This window comes from Rattus rattus, chromosome 2 (assembly GCF_011064425.1).
Source record: "Rattus rattus isolate New Zealand chromosome 2, Rrattus_CSIRO_v1, whole genome shotgun sequence".
In the NCBI taxonomy this organism is placed as follows: domain Eukaryota; kingdom Metazoa; phylum Chordata; class Mammalia; order Rodentia; family Muridae; genus Rattus; species Rattus rattus.
Genome location: NC_046155.1, coordinates 216,802,931 through 216,819,846, shown reverse-complemented (window position 1 = coordinate 216,819,846; position 16,916 = coordinate 216,802,931). Strand labels below are relative to the sequence as shown.

The window sequence follows — 16,916 nt, the reverse complement described above, 5'->3', positions numbered from 1 at the left end:
CCCTAAACAGCTGATATATCAAAATGCCACCACTGTGGCTGAAGAGATGGTTCAAGCGTTAAGAGCACTAGCTGTTCTTCCAGAGGATGCAGGTTCGATTCCTAGCACCCACACGGAGACTCACAACATCTGTAACTCCAGTTTCAGGGGATCCGATACCCTTGTCTGTCTACCACGGGCACCAGGCAAACATGTGCTACACAGACATAGAGCCACGCAAAATACCCACGCACATAAGAAATAAACAATTTTGACAAAAGAAAAAAACTCCACCCCTGGGAAGTGAGTAAAGTCAAGTGTCATATCTTGCCCATGGATGAAAATGAGTAAGGAGAGCTTGTCTCCCAGCCAGCGACAGGACAAAGACCTGATGTCCTGGGTTGTGCTCTGTTCTGTGGAAATCAGGAAAGCAAGGAAAAACTCTTTGTACAGCCCAGAGCACAAGCCCAGTGTGATAAACATAATGGGTCCATTAAACAGAGCCGATCATCATGGCTGGGTGCACTGGGTCATAAATCATTCTCTCTGGCCCACACATTACCACCCCCATATCTTCCAGATGAATTCAAGCTAAATTATCCTAGGATTGTTTTTCTCTCTTTTTCCCTCTTTGGTTTGTTACATCAATCGTAACTTCTATCTACAGTTGTTTCTAAAAGCCTCTTTTTTTAAAGTTTCCACAATTTATAATAACAGAATGGCTACGGGTGTTCAATAATTTTTATTTTTATTATACAAAACGCACACATATTGATCATAGACATGCTAGAAATGGAAATAGGTTTAATGGTTTGTAATTAAATCCAACACAGATTTAACCACCACACGTGTATTAGAGAAGAGAAATTATTCTCAGTTGGGGACCATTTTGTCCCCCAGGGGACACTGACAATGTCTAGAGATGTCGTGTTTGCTTTTAAAGCTTGAGGTCTCACTATACGGCCCAGGTTTACCTGGAAATAGGTTGAGAAAGGTAAGCTGCTGTTAGGCATGTGGGTCAAGCAGTTCTCCTCCCGCCATCGGCTCCCTCAGAGGCTGGCCCTATAGGCATGTGCCACCACTCCTGGCTGGGGGACATTTTTTTATTGTTATGCCTAAGAGGCATAAGACATATAATGATGTCTAGTGGAGATAGAATTGGGGAATATCACTAAATATCTTATTCTGCTCAAAGAAGCCCCTGTAACACACAACTGTTTGTGATAACAAGCCCAAACCTGATGAGTCCTGACTGAGACGTTCCAGACACTTCTAGGTATACACCCCCAGATGGAGATCATGTTAAGTTATCCTGCAACTTTCCCCTTTTACCCAAATGGTACAATGAAGCATTTTATTTTTAACTAATGATTACAATTTGGTGTACCAGTCTTATTAATAGCAGGATGAGAACAGTGTAGTGAGAATTACTTTCTCTGAGCATAATACTTCAGTTTTATAAGGACAAAGAATGGTGACCAAAAACTGGAGATATCAAGATCCTTCATAAGCCAAACATGGGGCTTACACCTGTAATTCCAGCACTTGACAGGTGGAGATGGGAGGGTCAGGGGTTCAAGGCTAGCCTTAGCTACATGAATTTGAAGCCAGCTTTGGTTGTATGAGACCGGTTTCCCAAAGGGGAGTGGCCCTTTATAGAATCTATAAGGATGCAGTTTGACCTGTCTGCAGCAGTCTGAGCTGTAACTGTCATCACTGCCTGCAGTATCCCTGGTTGCATTTACCACACAATTTCCCAATATAAAGAAACAAACCAATGATGTATTTAACATTCCCCTCCCCCTCTGGAAGGAAAACACTTGACAGAAGTGACTTAGCAAAATAAGAATTTATCGTAGCTCCCAGGCCCACGGCAGAGGAGAGCTGGCAGTGGGGCTCTAACCAGGGTGATGAAAGCTTGCGGTGTGGCCTGTTACCGCTCCCTGGGTGAGGAAGCCCAGACAGACAAGTCGTAGTCTGTTAGCCACACTCCTACAACCTCTTGTCTGCTCTCCAGGGCTCGTGTTCGAAAGTTTCACAACTTCCCAAAACAGCACCGCATCCAGGAGTTAACTGTTCACGTGCATGAGCCTTCCAGGAACATTTCATATTCAAACCATAACGAGTGGAACTTAATGACTACTCTGCGCATAACAGAGATTACCCCTGTCTATACCTGGAATGTGCCTCATGTTTTCCATACTATCTTAAGACAAACCAGGTACAGTCCAGCTTGGACGAAGTCACCTTGTCCCAACTACTTTATAAGTCCCTTACTTCTCATCTGAACACCTAATCCACCATTCTTGCTTCTGTCAGTAAGTCCCTAAGCCATTGCAATGTCAATCCTGAATCTGCCTGCTCTCAGACATAGATCCATTCTCAAACACTGGGGGCTGGCTGTTCTGGAACATACAGGATGTGTGCTTTCACTATGTCTCTAAAAACAGTGTCTTGGTAGTCACTATCTCTCTCCAGTGACTGGATGACTATTGGCAGCATTTTCACGTATAAGTACTGAACAGGTGCCAGCTTTGGTCCTGCTACACTCTTCTTGAGGCCTGCTGACCCTCATGATGGGCAGGTGACTGAAGGCAGCCATGTCTGGACAGCCATTCCCAGTGCCTCCCTGCCTGGGGCAGCAAACAAAATTTTGATACTACATTCTCATTTGAATGTTGAAGTTTTTTCCAGTTGGTTTTCATTCTGATTTTTATTCCAGTAGAACCCAGATGAAGGTTCTTCCTGAATGACTACCCACTTAATGTCAGCTGCATCCTTGCGCCCTATGACAGCGTCATGTTAGTATCTGTGTCAGTAGGTGAGACTCCCTCTGTCAGAAGGAGATAATCTGCCTTTTACTGCCCAAGGAATCATGGGAGTCATGATCCGCACTATACTGCTCAAGAGGTATCTCTTTGTTTCTGAATCTGTCGTCTCTGATAAGACAGTACTCAGATGTATATGTGTGTGTGCACGTGCACCCGTGTGAGTGTGCACACACGGGCGCACATGTGCACACACACACACTCACATACTCTCACACACACACACTCACACACACTCTCACACTCACACACACACACTCACACACTCACACACACACTCTCACACACACTCACACACTCACACACACTCTCTCTCTCTCTCACACACACACACCCACACACACACTCACACACCAGGGCTAGACATCTGGCTCATGTTCATGCACAGACCCCTGAGACAGAAGAACTAATGGGGAGAACCATGACCGCCCATTTGCATCCCTGAAGCTGATTTCCATGGTATGCTGCTCTGAAAGACCTTATATAATTGTGATAGATCACATACTATGCTTCTTCCCCATATATTTTCCCCAGGCTTTAGATAGAGATTGATGGATGTATTTAAATCTACTTAGGCTGATTTGATATGTAGACATTTCAGGATATTTGATGTGAGAGGGGAAACACAGAGATTTCTATCCCGACCCCACGAAGAGAGATATGAGGTTGATTCTCTAACTCACTGGTTTGTTTTTAAAAGAATATAGCAGCAAAACTACAAAGAAAGGTGGACAATTGAGTAATGCCATGTGCAGAAACACAATTTCTCCTTTGGAATCAGAGGACAAAGCAGAAGGGGGGGTCATTAGAATTGTGATATTCTCCTTATGGAAGTATAAACAGTGCTCCTTTTATTATTTCTTCAAAGTTAACGTGTCACATGTGTCCTAATATATGTATATTTACTTGAGTAAAGCAAGAATGGAACCCCAAAGCCCCAGTATACTTTAATGGCATGTGTGTAGGATCCATTACTAGCTACTGGCTCCATTTTGGTCAGAGCAGTTGGAATGAGAAGGCTGTTGTTTTCTCTCGTAAATCAGAAGGAAGTGTGTCTATGGTCATATTGCACTTGCAAAGCTTCTGACCAAGTCTAAAGTTCTACACAAGAAAGAGCTGTGGACCATTTGGTTAGTTGAGTTTCTGTTCTGGAAACATGAGTTGAGCATCAGGGCTCTCCCAAGAACCATCGTTACTCAAGAAAGGAACAACTGAGCCCTGCAAGAAATGAGGGTGGTGATTCACACAGACTTGGTGTTCAGGGGCTTTTTTGCTGCCCACAGGTATTGACAAGTTAACAAGAAAAAATCCCAGGCACTCAAGCAGCCAGTCCCACTGACCAACACAACCAGTGCTACAGTGGCAAACCTGAGAGGCAACTGGATCAAGAAGGTGGCTTCATCAGTGAGTTAATGCACTGAGCTCATACCGAGGGGCTGCTGAGGATGTGGAGTCTGGCCTGAAGAAGGAGGTCACTGGGATCATGCCTTTCAAGAGTGTATCTGGCCCTGACCTCTTTGTCTTTCTGTCCCTGCTTCCTACTTGGCATGAGGAGAGTAGCTTTTCCTCATGGTGTTTCTGTCTCTTGTCGGACCCCTAGCAATACAGCCCGCTGATCATAAACTAACACCTCTGAAACTGTGAGCCCAAATAAACCATTCCTTCTTTAGGTTCTTTCAGATATTTGACACAGTGACATTGTAGCTAACACTAGAAGGGAGATTTCTTTACTGGAGTATGGCTACATTGTTAAATATAGCTTGACTGGGACCCCATTTCCTCCTGTACTCATTGTCTGAAATCTGAATGATCAAACTGCTGTGCTTTCTCTACAGGTTAAAAAAAGTGAAAGTGAGTCAAAGGTGATAGGATTGTGTCCTCCTACTACTGTGTGTTCCCAGCACCTGTACCTCCTACTGTGTGTGTCCACAGCATCTGTTTCTTATACAGTGTGCAACAGCTGGCCTGAGCTTGTGATGGACAAGCAGCTGCACTGAAAGCAGGTGTAATGCCTAGGAGGGCAACAGTTATAAGTCAAGGTTGTAACTAAAAGTATTTCCACATGTAACACATCACTTGACTTCCACAGCGTCAATTTTATCAAGACAAGGACTCTTGTCCTTTTCTGTACGTGGCTTTTGTGACAATTCTTTTTCTGATATGAAAATGGTAAGGGGCTGGAGAGATGGTTAAGAGCACTGGCTGCTCTTCCAGAGGTCTTGAGTTCAATTCCCAGCAACCACACGGTGGCTCACAACCATCTGTAATGGGATCTGATGTCTTCTGGTGTCTGAAGACAGCTACAGTGTGCTCACATATATAAATAAAGATCTTTTTTTAAAAAAAGAAAGAAAATGGTAAGGGTTTATGTTTTTTCTTTTTCATTCATGTTCCCAGTACCTAAAGTAATAGTTACCACCTCATAGCTCTTCAGTTATATATGTGCAGATAGAATGTATGAATCAACGAATCTTCAAATTGTACGAGTTAGTGTCAGGTAACGAGGCCACACAAATGCAGGCAATTGGAGTCTGATAGTGACACAAGTCATTCAATAGAAAAGGACGGTGTATACTCTTCAGGTAGTGATGTGTCTCCAGGACTAACTGCCAAGAAAGTTAAAAAGAGTTTAAACAAAGACCTCTGAATGTTTTTTCCCCATAATATGACTTTATGTGTAAAAGAAAATCACAGAAGGAAAATCGAACTTACCTGGATTGGGCAATGGTTTTGAATTACAGTACCGAAGTACAATTCAAGCAAGGGTCCACAGGCAAGGAAGATTCAGGAGACACGCTCAGCTCCTGGCTTGTCTGTGTGTGCTTGGGAGGGTGTGAGAGAGGGAACTAGTCGTTGTGAAGCAGGAGAAGCCAACTGGGCTATGGAGCAGGGGACACACAGAGGGTCTGTGAGAGCAGGGCTATCCTCTCATACCTGTGAGAAGACACTGGAGTCCTTCACAGAGACTGACACAATGTGATGAGGTCAATAAAGGGCCACTTAACTTAAATTTGACTGTAGGGGTGGATGAAAAGATAACTTGGGCCAGATGGACAGCTCAAAGAGACCCCCTGAGTACCATCCCTGGCACCCTGGGTGGAAGGAGAGAACTGACCTCTGTGTGTTGTGCTCTGACCTTCACATGTGCACTGTGCCAGGCATGCACACACACACACACACACACACACACACACACACACACACACACACACTTCTCACCCAAGTATATGCATGCACACACACATATACATCTACAATAAATATAAGAAAGTATTCTGAAATGTTACACAAGTGAAGTGAAGCTTGGTTGATGTGCAGGGAAGTTAAACTGTATAAAGAGAAGACAGGGATGGGCAGGAACCCTGAGAGATGGCGGGAATCGAGATTATCAAGTTGCCTGGCCAACTTCAGGCAGCCTCTAGCCCAGAAATCACAGCAACTGAAATGAAGAGTCTATTCCGGGGGACGGAGAATCCACTAAAGCGACACCATCTTCCGAATCAACAAACTCTGTTCTCATTGAAGCAGACAGGTTGAGGCCACGAGCAGAGCTGTGGTAAAAAGGAAACTGCCTAGCAGCTTAGGTTAGGAAAAGGACTGAGCAATTGCTCCAGAACGAAACCCTAAGATGCCTATCCCTGTATCCACTGTAGCAAAGATCTGAAAAGAATTTGCATAAAAAGAACAATTAAATCAATTCCATTGCAAATCTGCCAGGCAGAACTAGGCCACCATTTGAGTTAAGGGAAATCATCACAATATATTAAGTAGAAAAAATGTTTCAAAGCAATGGGACATATCATATTTTATAAATATGTATATTTTTAAATATATATTTCTAAATATACACATATAAGTGCATTTTTTTCTGTTTCCGTTTTAAACCATGGGTATGCATCACTTGTGATACATGAAAATTTTTATTTGGCGTTTGTGTTTTGCATGTGTGCAGCTACATGCAGGAATATTCATGAAGGCCAGAGGAGGATGTTGGCATACAGTCCTCTCACTATACCTTATTCTCTTGAGAGAAAGCGGCTCTCACTTCGATTTGGAGCTGGCAGCCAAGAAGCCCAGTGGCCATCTTGTCTCTCTCCTCCTCCCCATAGTGCCAGTGTTAGAGACACACAAGGTGACACCTGGATTTTCACAGGTGCCCTAGCGATTTTGAACTCAAGTCTTAACGCATGTGAAGCAAGCATTCTTACCCACTGAAATTTGGAGTCATTTGAAATGGAATCAGGGAAATTCTATCATGAACACATTTAATCTGCGATTGGTGACACCCTCAGGAACAGTAAGAGCAATGGCACTTCTCCAGCTCAGCCACAGAAAAAGTGGTGTCAACCCAGGAATGCTTCAGCCGCAACTGTCTAAAAACAGTTCTCAACCTTCCTAATGCTGTGACCTTTCAATACAGTTCTCCATGTTATGGTGACCCCCCACCATAAAATTATTACCATTGGTACCTCATAACTGTAGTTGTGCTACTGTGATGAGCCATGACGTAAGAATCTGTTTTCTGATAGTCCACCCCTGAGAAAGGGTCATGTGAATCCGGGGGTCGCGACCCACTTTTTGAGAACCCCTGACCTAGAAGCCCTGGGAGGTCTGGGATGTAGTTCAGTGACAGACAGCGTGACTAACATCACGGTCACTGTTGTAAATAAATGTATCAATAAGCCCGAGTGAACTGGATAGTAGTGTGAATTTCCTTCTATTTTAAAGCGAAATGTGGAACAAAATTTCTCTTAGGAAAACTGGGCTGGGCTTACTTACAACCCAGTACGCACGTGTACAATTGTATAAGCAAATGTCTTAACCCATTAAATATTGTTTGAGGCCACACCTTACACGTGAAAGAAAACAAAATTACCAAGGATTCAAAGTTTGCACGGATCTTAAAATGGCCTTGCATGCCCAGTGAAGGAGTAAATATGACCATTCCTGTTTCGGATTTGCATCTCCAGGTTGAATACGGAAGACTGGGTTTTGGGATTATACTTCAGAAACGGGCGGGGGGGCGGAGGCTGTTTGCAGCCCCACGAAAAGGCAAGTACAGTATCCTGGATTCAATCCCCAGCACCAAAAATACGTAAAATTTGAGGACAGCACACACACTACCTTTTCATTTACTGTAAAAGGCACAGACTCAGCCTCTCTCTTTAGCACAGAAGGTCCCGAGTTTTAATTTACTCCTAGGAAATTGTTGCAGCCAGTCATAGACAGAACTTTCCTCTAAGAGCTCGGGTAACCTCTGATCTCACACAGAATCCCGGCAAAGCTGGCATTTGGATGGCGCTGAATGTGGGACAGAATCGTGGCTGCCTGCCACGTCTCTGCAGATGTGCTACTGGAAGGTGGGTGGTTAAATGCGGGGAGAGGAGTGCAGGAAGGCAGAACGCAGCAATTAAGTCTTCCCTGAAGTGCGCAGGGGAAGCCACGGGCGTTTATATCCAAAAATGACTCCATCTGATCGCACAGCCTTCTCAGAAAACTCTGCCGAGTCCTTATCACCTGGAGCCTTTCCTAATATGGAGATGGCAACGTCCGTGCCCCGTCCCCGGTTCAGAAATGGAATAGAGTCTAGCCACTGCCCCATCCACCCACCTCGTACCCATCTCCCACTGTCGTTTCGGCTTATCTTCATGAGTCAGTTTTGGTCTTGAGGAAATTCTTATCTCACCAACGTGATTCTTCAATGGGGACCTTAGTATGAGAAGAACCAGAGCTACCCAAGTGTCCTAGGTCCTGCAACACCTTCTGTCTGCCCCACACAGCCTTAGGAGTCTCCTGTCTGCCGAATGCTTTCAGAACGAGCTCCCTGCAAGATGTAGCTAAGGTGAAAATAGCTCACCTCGGGTTTCTAAGAAATCACTACTATTTCTGAAAGGTTCAAAAGAGAACAGATAGAGCAATGGTCTACAGACACAAAAAGGCCACTGCCGTGTTTTTGTTGTAGTTTCACAGCTTGCACGGGATGCTGCCAACCAGAGACTGGGGAGTGCAAAATCTGATATGTAGCCTCACAGATTTGGTGATCTGATATGTTACAGCGCATTTCTCGCATTTCTCGTGCAAGAACGATCATGTTTGGGAGCGCTTTTGGATCTTACTTTCCTGTGAGATTCTTGTTGGTGTTCCTGCTTTCCAGCCAACTGATATTTTAAAGCTGCCCCTTTGTTTTCCTTTTGCCACATCACTCATGTCTCAGAACTTGATAAAGGATAAAATGTTTCTATTTCTCAGACTTGAAAACAAAACACCCAAATTGGGAGGTGTTGGGGGGCGGGGTTTAATGCAATTGCCACAGTATTGGGAGGTGTTGGGGGGCGGGGTTTAATGCAATTGCCACAGTAGAGGTCAGTAATTAAAATCATGAAAGCATACTTTTTTAAGAAGCTCTGTAACCCATCTGGAGTGTTCTTTTCTTATATCCAAACCTGACCTAACGCAGATCTTTTCCTTTGAATACATCTTGATTCTTTTTCAAGTAAAGATGACCTCTCCCTGCTCCCCAGGAACGTACTAGGGACTGGGAAAGTTTCGGGGCGGGGAGGGGCAATTTGCTCCACGATTTGGAAGAGGGAAACTTCCTTTCTTGAGGGAGTGACAACCCTTGCCTGGATCTGTAAGCACAGTGCGCCAGTAGCACAAGGAGATTGAGATCTGAAGATCTCCCTCAGGGCTCCTTGCTCTGGCTGAGCCAGGCAGCTGGAAAAAAACAAAACCAGCAGAAGCCGGAAAGGACAGAAAGGGTGCAAACACAAACTCTGTCCTTCAGACAAAAACAACCTTTGACTCCCTGCAGAGAAACAAGTTGAAAGATAAAAACATGATCAGTTGACGGACCTTAGCTGGGTAGCAACTTGGAAGTCAGTTTAGCTTGTGAGATCCTGTAAGGTCCAAGGATGCTGCTATTGGCTAAGGGACAAGGACATCTGCATATTTATCTTTTCTTTTTTTTAACTTGCTACTGGGAGATAATGTAAGGTCAAGCTGACTTTGTTTTTTAGGAATCAAATAAATACATTATCATCATCATCATCATCATCATCATCATTATTATTATTATTATTATTATTATTATCATGTGTCTAGGACATTTGGGCACTTGAGGATGTAGGATAAATGATGTATGTCCTGCCCTCGAGGAACTTACGAGGAGGCTCTCTGTGCACCAGCCACTTAAAATGAGATGTTTCTTTCCCTGGCAGGAAAGTCACTGCTAAATGGGTTTGGACTCCTCTGACCTTCACTTGGTGATTTCCGAGTCTCTATTTCAAATGTCAGCCGGATGGCCACGATGATCTCCAGAGAGTCAGTAGCCCAAACACTTTCACACCTGCCAAACTCTGAGCTCTATCCTAGCCTTTCTCCTTCCTCACATCTCATCTCTCAACTTCACCAGAAATTCTGTTCACTTCTTTGATCTTTCAAGTCTTACCCACTTCGAAGTCTTGAGTAGCGGTGTTTCCCCATGGGCTTGTGTATTTGAAGACTTGATCTCCAACTGGGGATAGTGTTAGAGGAGGTTTAGAAAGAGTAGCCTCGCTGGAGGGAATATATCACTGGAGGCAGGGTTTGAGAGTTAGAAAACTCCTCGTTGCTTTGTGTAGCAGTTGGTGATCTCAAAGTTCCTGTTTGCAGTGTCCCCCATGTAGGCTAAAGGAAGCACGCCCCCAATGGCTGACCAGAGGGAGACGGGTGGGACCTTTAGATTTGCATACAGGCTATGAACTGAAAAAGGGAGACAGAGAACCGTCATGGAGGGAGACGGATCAGATTTAGAGCTGTGGATGAAAAAATCATCCGAACTATAGGTGAGGCGTTTTGAGCTGCCTAGAAGGATCCAGGGCAAGAAAGATAAAATATAGAATTAGGCGTTAAGCCAGTGTACTAGCCATGGGGAGGATTAGAATTGCCTAGCCTTTGAGCTAGCCAAACCATTTTAAAATTAACTGGTGTGTGTGTGTGTGTGTGTGTGTGTGTGTGTGTGTGTGTGTGTGTGTGTGTGTGTGTGTGAATTCCAGTCGGGAATTCAGATAGCTTCTAGGTGGATGTGTGCTTACGACCAGCCAGAAGCCAAAGCGGTATAGCCGACTACCACTACAGCTTGGTGTTTTGGGTTAAGATGTGAGCTCCTGGCTGTTCTAGCTCTCTTATCTGCTGCCCACTGCCATACTGTTCCCACCACCCTGGACTCTTAAGCCCAAAGCTCTTTCTTCTGTAAGCTGCCTTAGTCACAGCGTTTAATCACCAAAACAGGAAAACAAACTTGAAGACCCACTCTCCGATTTTATGACCACCATCTTGATCCAGAATTTTAATACTCTCGCTGGGAGCCCTGTAATGTATTTTAGCTTATTGTTCTGGCACCAGCCCAGCTGACTGCTGCATCTGGAAGTGAGCACTGACTTTGGCTAGGGACAAACCCTTAACTCAGAGTTGTTAACAAGTATTCGAGAGTGGAGAATGGATACATGTGTCATTGCCTGTCTCCACACTACTGTAACTTTTTCTCTTTGAAAGATACCAGTAACCACTCTCAGTAGTTTAGAATCGCTCTGCTACTTAAGAACCTGTTGGTTTCCACTGTAAGGTAGCAAACCAAATCAGCACACTTCTTTGGATGACACTTAAAGCAAGAGTGTGAACTCTGCGAGTCCCTCTTCTGCACACAGCAGAGCTTAAGGATTCCAGGCATTGATTTTATGCAAACTATTTCAGCCGTTCAGGGAGGTTTTCTTCTATGGCTCTGACCCAGGATGCAGCTGACGCTCACTTCTAGGTCATTAAAGGGGGCTTTCATGGGATGTTTAGTAATCAGTGATTCTAATTTTTAACTTTCATTTTAACAGAAACCTTCCAAATTTGCCTGTGAAAATGTATGGCAAGAGTCCTGGACTTAGTCCAGTTTTATTATTTGTTGTTATTGTCCTGTGCATGCCATGGTGTGCATGTGGAGGTCAGAGAGCAGCTTCGTGGCGCCTCTTCTAGCCTTCTATCTTTATGTAGGTCATGGAGCTCAAACTTAGATTGACAGGCTTGTGTTTGCACAGCCATAACACCAGCCACAAGTCTTACGATATTTTTATGACAACCATGTGCACAGCCCTGGTCCCTCTCTCTCTCTCTCTCTCTCTCTCTCTCTCTCTCTCTCTCTCTCTCTCTCTCTCTCACACACACACACACACACACACACACAGTGAATTTAGACACCCTAACTAAAAATGAGTAAACATTTATATTGTTCTGCCAAAACTCTCTAAGTGATCCTACCATTGTTAATGGTTCGCTTTAAAACACAACAAGGTGAGTGTCTTAAACGACAGACTCGTATTTTCTCACCGTTCTGGAGGGAAGAAGTTTAAAATGGTGTCAGGGCTGCTCATTCTGTAACCCTTCTTCCCAGCTTGTAGACAACATTCACCACCTCACAATCGGCCCACACAGCTGTCCTGAGTGCTCCCTGAGAGAAAGTTCTCTAGTTTTCCTCTGCCCCTCACAAGGACACCGGTCCTACTGGATCAAAGCCCCGCACCCAGTTTCATTTAACCCTGGTTACCACATTAAAGAACCTTTCTCCAGATCAGTCACACTGGACTCAAAGTGGTTGTGTTAACAAACAATAAGAGCTCTCTTTGCTTCCAGACCTCCGCCATCGTGGGTCACATGCACACTCTCAGGAAGGACCTGTTCCAGTCGGCGCTGCCCTACCGCCATAGCATGCCCACGTGGCTGAGGTTGATGTCACAGGACGTGAAGGAACAAATTTACAAGTTGGCCAAGAAAGGCCTGACTCCCTCCCAGATAGGCGAGATCCTGAGGGACTCATATGGCGTGACAGAGGTCCGTTTTTGTGACTGGAAATAAAATCTTGAGAATCCTTAAGTCCAAAGGCCTTGCCCCAATCTCCCTGAGGATCTCTACCATTTGATTAAGAAAGCAGTTGCTGTCCGAAAGCACCTTGAGAGGAACAGAGAAGATAAGGATGCTAAATTCCGCCCGATCCCGATAGAGAGCAGAATTCACTGGCTGGCTCGCTACTATAAGACTAAGCGGGTGCTCCCACCCAATTGGAAACATGAGTCGTCCACAGTCTCTGCCCTAGGGGCATAAATGTTGTTGTGTACACAAGCAATAAAATCACTTTGAGAAAAAAAGAAAAAAATAAGAGGGGATACTAATCCACAGCTAATCAATGAAGGAACACATTCAGTGACATACTCTTGTATACTAAATAATACTTTGTGTGATGTCTTGATTGGTCATCACATTTTTCTCCAATTTCTGCATAGGTACACACTAAGTCATCAAAATATATTCTTCTGGCAGCTTCACTTTCAATCACTATAATTAAAAATAATGAGTTTCTCTTAGAAAATAAAGACTGCAAGCATTTTTTGGTAATTTTTAATTTTGAGGAAGGCATTTCTGCTGATTCAACCATTAAGAGCATTTTATGAGTTGTGAACCATACTGAGTAACTTTCTGATGAATTATTTTGAAATAACGATATCAGTGAATCCAGGACTGATCACGATTACAGAGGGATATTCTACAAAGATTTGATTTTTATAAACAAACCAGTTTCACATCGGTCTGAATTTGATTTTAAATGCAAATTTGTACAATTGTATTTTAATGTTTCCTTTTAGGTTTTCTCTGCCTCCAGGAGACTTCACAAGACTGACTCCATGGTTTGTGTAGAACCAAAGCTTCTGTTCATCTGCTATCACTAAGTCATTAGCTGCAAGAGAAAATTGAATTTAAAGTGGCCTGTGTTGTTAGTAACTGAGTCCTCTGAGCCTTCATATGTAAACAGTGTTCTATTCCATCAATTGAGCTCCTCTCTAAAGTGAATTCAGGAGTTGGAGAGATGGTGCAGCAGTTAAGAGCACTGGCTTCTCATCTAGAGGTTCTGAGTTTGATTCCCAGTACCCACATGATGGCTCACAATCATCTATAATGGGATCTGGTGTCCTCTTCTGGCATTCAAGTGTACCTACAGGCAGAGTACTCACACATTAATTAAAATTGATGTCCATTTCCAAGTTTGTGGGTATTTGTTTTTCTAAAGGTTGTGATAATTATCAAAATCAGAAGTTAAAACTCAAAAGAAATACTAGTAACTCCCTGAAAGACTTCATTGCAACATCAGTGTATACATTTTCATTTTGTAGTAATCCACTAGCAAAATTTATCTTGCCAAAGGACCAGTTATTGACTACCAAGAGTTAAGATGTATGCATGTGCTTTAGGGATAGACTGGTCTCTGGGCAGGGTCTTGGCAAAGCCAGCATAGAAAGCTTCTCTTTGCTGCTGCTGCTGCTGCTGCTGCTGCTGCTGCTGCTGCTGCTGCTGCTGCTGGTGGTGGTAGTGGTTGTGACACTGCCATCATCATCAACCTGAGCCAGGGTAAAAGTCCTGGCTCTGTGGCCAGATGCATTACTGAATTCTTTTGCTTTTTGTTTGAATCTAAAGAAAATATATTTGTATTTCAAAAATTGAAAAAGATAACATACTAAGCTTAACAGATTTCATATCGAAATTTAAAAAAACCTTAAAGATTTGAAAAGATGATTGTTTTAGTCTCATATCTGTGGCTGGCTGAAATACACTGACAGAATCAGCTTTAAGGAAGAAAGTGTTCCAGGTTAAGCCTATTATTGTGGGGAAGTCAAGGCAAGAACCTACAAGAGCTAGTCTACGGTCAAGAGCTCAAGGAGAATGAAAGCATTCATAGTCAGTTTGCACTCTACAGTTAAATGGGCGTTACACTCTGCCTAGGGAATGGAGTCACCCTCAGTGGACTGAGTCTTTCCATATCAATTAACATAAGAAAGACAATCCTTCACCCAAGCTGTCTTCCCAGATCATCCTAGGTTTTTTTTCACATTCATAATTAAAATTAACCATCATAATGATTAATCATTGTTTAATTCATGCTCCTCTTGATTATATTGATGTTTCTAGTGTGTTCCCAACAAAATCTTAAGCCTGATGTAATTCAGTCTCCAAAGATAAATTATTATCTTTCCATTAAACCTCGTAAGGAACTTTCAAAAGTCATCTCAAGACACTAATACTCAAGTGTTCTCCACCCAAAAGAGTTTATTTGCCTCAGAGAAATGAGGGTAGAGATAAAAAAGATGTGAACAGAGAAAGAAGAAGGGGACAAGATGGAGATCAAACTGCCCTACGGATGAAAGAATACAAAATGTGACTTATGGAAAATGGTGATTAATAAAGAAAAAGGAAAAACTCAGGTTAGGACCAGGTGTTTCATTTAATTGGGCATGTTAGGGCAGCAAAAGATAGCTTTTGATTGTTGGACTTCAATACTTTGATAGCTGAACCTTGGTAGCCTCAGGATGAAGAAGTAGTCACGTAAGGGAACAAATCTTTGGGGCTAACTTTAGAAATATAATCTAATAGTTTTTAACAAGGCAGAGGAAGTGGGGGAGAAGGGCAATGCCTTGCGGAGCCATGGTGACTATCTTTAGAGTCCTTTGGATCTAATTCCACCCCCCTCTCCTGTGAAAATGACCAAAAACGTGCTTTGAAATATATGCACTTTTATAGGCAACTGTTCTTTTTAAGTGCGAAATGAAACTACTTCTCTTGAAAATAAATTTTGAAGCTACAATGTTTTAGAGGCCTGTAAGAGGGTGGGGCAGGAGATCAAATGTTCAAGACTTATCTGAAATTCAGGGTAAATTCAGGTCTAAGCCCCAGCAACTGAGAGAGACCCTGTCTCAAAATATGAGGAGAGAGAGAGAGAGAGAGAGAGAGAGAGAGAGAGAGAGAGAGAGAGCGAGCCCTTGCCTCATGAATGAAGCCCCTGGATTCCACCACTGGGACGAGGTAGTTCTAGAAGGAGGGAAATGGTTTGTTGTTACCTAAAACTCTACAATCAATGGCAGTATATTGAATCAGGCTTGGTAGTGTACACTTGAAGTCCCAGCATTTGGAAGACAGAGGCAGAAAGCTCAAGAATTCAAGACTATCTTGTCCTTCCTTAGCTGCTGAGTGGGCCTGGCCCCAGGCTACATGAAACCCTGTCTCAAACAAACGATGAAATCAGTTTCTCTTTGCCCGCACAGTGCCACAAGCCTCAGCCACAATGGTGTTCTATTGTGTACAGCTCCTCTACACAATCGTCCAATCAGATTCACTTACAAAACAAAAGCCCAAAGGTGAAGTGATTATTTTAAGATGGCCGATATTCAGACAAACAAGGAGTCCCTTCTGATTCAAAGCACTTATGACTGTCCTTTTTCAACTTCTGATTGGCCAGGTTTCCTATCATCCCAAGGTCTCCTTCTTTTCTTTTCTTTTTTATAGATTTATTTATTTATTTTATGTATGCGAGTGCACTATAGCTGTCTTCAGACACACCAGAAGAAGACATTGGATCCCATTACAGATGGTTGTGAGCCACCATGTGGTTGCTGGGATTTGAACTCAGGACCTTTGGAAGAGCAGTCAGTGCTCTTAACCCCTGAGCCATCTCTCCAGCCCCCAAGTTCTGTCTTCGCCATTGTGAACTCATAAAAAAATGGCCTATTGTCTTTTTTAAAAGAAGAAAGAAAAAGAAGTAGAAAATGGAAGGAATCCCCCCCATTGGATATCCACTACTGTCTACCCAGTAACTACCCATTCTCTCATCTTCACTTTTTAAAAAATGTGGTTTTTCTCAAGGGGCATGTGCCACCTTCGTGGAATGCCTTAACCTCAAAAGTATGTGATTATCAGTTATGGCGATTTCAAGCAGAAGTCCAGGTCTACTAGAGGTTTTTGGAAAATGTCTGCCTTCTTCCTGTTCCCCTTCCTCTTCTGAGGACAGAAGGCTGGACGTCGAAGGGTCATCTTGCCACCCTGAGAAGACAGAGCTGGAACACAGTACACTGAGGGCATCATGAAGCTGCTATGCAAAGCCTAAGCTGTCAATCAATCTTTGCACTTGGTTTGCAGTGGAAACATCGCAGCTACTCTCTACCTGCGTTTCTAGTCCCTGCAGCCAAATGCAGTGTTAATTCAGATACCCTTACAGCTTACTGTCCGTCTCCATTCTCATTATTACTGAAGACACTTCCCAGAAGG

General features: G+C 43.4%; 1 pseudogene; it reads left to right on the top strand.

Moving 5' to 3' along the window:
• The first annotated feature begins 6,176 nt into the window (after nucleotides 1–6,176).
• Nucleotides 6,177–12,929, top strand: LOC116893562 (annotated as a pseudogene).
• The last annotated feature ends 3,987 nt before the right edge of the window (nucleotides 12,930–16,916 follow it).